The sequence below is a fragment of the Schistocerca gregaria genome, chromosome 11 (genome assembly GCF_023897955.1).
Source record: "Schistocerca gregaria isolate iqSchGreg1 chromosome 11, iqSchGreg1.2, whole genome shotgun sequence".
Classification (NCBI taxonomy): Eukaryota; Metazoa; Arthropoda; class Insecta; order Orthoptera; family Acrididae; genus Schistocerca; species Schistocerca gregaria.
Genome location: NC_064930.1, coordinates 128812276 through 128815673, shown reverse-complemented (window position 1 = coordinate 128815673; position 3398 = coordinate 128812276). Strand labels below are relative to the sequence as shown.

Here is a 3398-nt window from a genome sequence, read left to right as displayed (position 1 = left end):
TTCATATCTATGGTTAAACGTCACCCAGCCATTGACCTTCGTCTGTGCGAATGCGCACAGGCTACCGGAAATCTTACGGGAATCGTCACCTTAGTGTGAGCCAGTAATGAGTGGATGGACAAATACCTATTAAGTACATTACGTAATCGGATTGTGGGCGGTTCGGGGTGTGAGTCTCACGGGAAGCGTGCGAGGGATAAATTCCTGCAGTCGTGCTGTTCATTTGTGCCCTCGATAGCTCAGATGGATTGAGCGTCTGCCTTGTAAGCAGGAGATCCTGGGTTCGAGTCCCAGTAGCGGCACACTTTTCAGCTGTCCCCATCGAAGTATATCAACAACACCTGTCGGCAGCTGAGGGTTTCAATTAATTATCAGTTGTGTAGGTGATTCGATGAACCCTTTGCCAGGCACTTAAATGTGTTTTGCAGGGTATCCATATAGATGTAGATGATAACTCGTCCCGTGTCGCACGTGCTCAAAAGGATTCATACTGCAGAATGCATGCAAACATACTCACCGAAAATACGGACGAATATCAAGTGCAGGCTGCCGAGTGCTGCATATCCAGCTTAGACAGATCGGCTTTTCCTGCCAAGAAGAACAGGAAGTTGCTGTCTAGGAACAATCAGAGGTAGAGGAAGGGCTGATAAATACTCCTTGAATTGCAGACTAAACGTAAATAACGAAAATACATTTTTGGTAAAAATTGGTCAAAACATAATCGTTTGCCCTCCGTATTGGATTAGCTGTTTTGAATATTGAAAATCTGACTTCAGATTCGTTTTCAGCGACATTAAGAATATATGTGTAACACTCAGTTCATGCAAATCGAAGTAATAATATAACTAAATGTTTTCCCTAAACTTTGAACACTTTTTTTTTCGAGTAACGATTTTCTCAGAACGGTATGCAGCATAAATTAAAAGTGGTTCGATCTCTTAACTTCTACCTCTGACCCCTAAAAGTAAACACTTTCCTTACGAACTTATAGCTATAATATGACATTTGTTAATATTAACTAATTTTTGTGTAGGCATAAGGAGTGAAACAAACCCCTCAAAATCGAACTCAAAGTTCGAATTAGCACTGTATCGTTAAATTTAAGGTTGTTTCATTGCGGTTAGGTATGCGCTCCCATTAATTTTATGTATTATCGACTGATGTTATCCATTTTCAAGTTCAGAGAAATAATGTAGTATCAACTGATGTTACCCATTTTTGAATTCAGGTAACATCTGAGGTGCCACACTGCATGCACTCTGCGTACTCCAGTCTCGCAAGCCCTTGATCAAATCATAATTACGGGCGCCATTTTTTATTGAAAATCTAAAATTAAGCTCATAGTATTGTCACTCGTAATTCCCAAACAGATCGTTCGAATGTATTTTCATTGTCTCAAAAAAAATTTCAAATTTACCCTTTTTTGCTCATTTGTATGAGAACCTGGCCGTAACGCCGGAATATAGTCACTAGATTTTTTTTCAGAGACGCTGTACGTTCGCGAGAAGACTTTCGTTCTGCGCGTGTCGAAGGACATTCCTCAGATATTACTGTGTGTGTGCTACTCAGTCGTACCATTCGAGTGTACATCTTTGCATAGTTTTCCTTTCACGATGTAAACAGTGTTCCGCTCAGTTGCTAACTGGCCAGTGAGTGGTTCCGAAGGTGTCTGATGTGCGGTGCGTTCGGTCTGCTAGGACAACAGCAGACTGGCGTGGTGCGATGGCAGAAGCAGACACTGAGGGAGCTAGCTGCTGGGACGCCAGCGAACAATTTATGCCAAGTAAGACGAAGAGGACTATTCTAAAATTACGAGCCGTCTAAAAAGTGTTTACCATTGGTAAATCTTGCTGTTGAGTCTGACAAAACTGACAGTTTTTCCTAGAGATACAGGAAATCCCCCCACCCCCACTCAATGAATATTTGGTTGTGATGACAGTCCGATTGGTAGTGTAGCCCGAGATCTAAGTTAGGTTGGAAGGTGGTAATTTGATTGAGAGTTGTTTACGCCAACGATTATGAATGCCGACTAAACGTTGTGCGAGCAGATTGCCCTGTAGCGTAGCCTAGTGTTTCCGTCCGCGCCACATTTAACACACTTTCTCTAACTGTGTACAAAAGTCTCACAACAGCCACGATTACTACGTTTCTGGTGGGGGGGAGGGTAGAGTCCACTATGTAACTTTCACGGCAAATTTTAGTAACCGCATAAACTAACCGAAATAGAAGCGTCATTTTAACTATATTTCCTTTTGTGGGAAAATAATGGTTCTCCTCTTTTGGCAGAAACTGTAATATGTAGGCGACTTATTAGTTTTTTTTAAACTCTGAATCATGATCTCAATAGACGCAGTGCTTTTTTTACGTTACTTGATTTGTGGTCTATAGTAAACAATGCAACGAATTGGTAAATTCTTTGAAGTTTGACGTGTGTTACATAGACGACGTCTGCAATGTTCGTAAGGCCAAGTTTGCATATATTCGGTGTCTGTTTTTTTGGCCATGTACTGTATAATTAAGGGGAGGAGGATTATGTTCAAGGAGCAGTGCATTAGCAGTCTATGGAGAAACTGAGAATTTGGATCTAACGAACGGCATGCTCGGGCAGTTCGTGCTATTCTGTTGACCACTGTGTAATTCGGACACAGTGATCATTGCCTCTCCCTAGTAACCAGGGGACTCGGGTGCTAATCCTGGTCTGGCACAAATTTTCAACAGTGCCCATTGACTAAAGTCTGTGCCCATTGTCAGCTAATATCATTGTTTCGGTGTTAAATAGTATTTTGTTCGCGATACGTCGTTTAGCTTTTTCATGGATAACAGCTTTGAAAAGCGTACAGGTTATATTGATATTCGCTCGTCGTTAGTCCAAGGCAACTATAGCGATTTATAAACACAGTTGTAGTTCGTATTAAGCCCACATACGTAATTGTGTCCTGTGTTTCTTTACCAAGAACTACTCCGTAAGTAATTCCCCTGTAGTGGTATTTTGTTATAGTATTTTGTTTAAATATTTATAGACTGCAGGCTTGGATGAAATATGAAACACATGTCCGAAGTTCCTGTTGATATTGCAGATACTGTTTCATCCGTACTAGGGGCCAAAACATTTCATCAAATACAGAAGGACACAATTTGTCTCGAGATTTAGCAATTTTTCGTAATAGAGGCCTTGCGTCGATATGTTTTTCTCTAATTCTTGTTTGGATTTAATCTTAAAACACACTAACTCTTCCACCACTTATTCGATATGTGTTTTCATCCCTTTCGTAGCCTAGAGTTCCTAAACGGTCGATAATATTAATAATTTCCTTTCTCAATTTTATTTTCTGTAAAATCTCCTGTTTATGGTTATTGCTAACATGTTTCACGTTCTCACTTTTATTATTTTTATTTTT

At 40.4% G+C, this 3398-nt stretch overlaps 1 non-coding gene across 1 annotated transcript; it reads left to right on the top strand.

Moving 5' to 3' along the window:
- The first annotated feature begins 227 nt into the window (after positions 1 to 227).
- Positions 228 to 302, top strand: Trnat-ugu (transfer RNA threonine (anticodon UGU)). The gene has a single exon. It is a non-coding gene; the product is annotated as a tRNA-Thr (tRNA).
- The last annotated feature ends 3096 nt before the right edge of the window (positions 303 to 3398 follow it).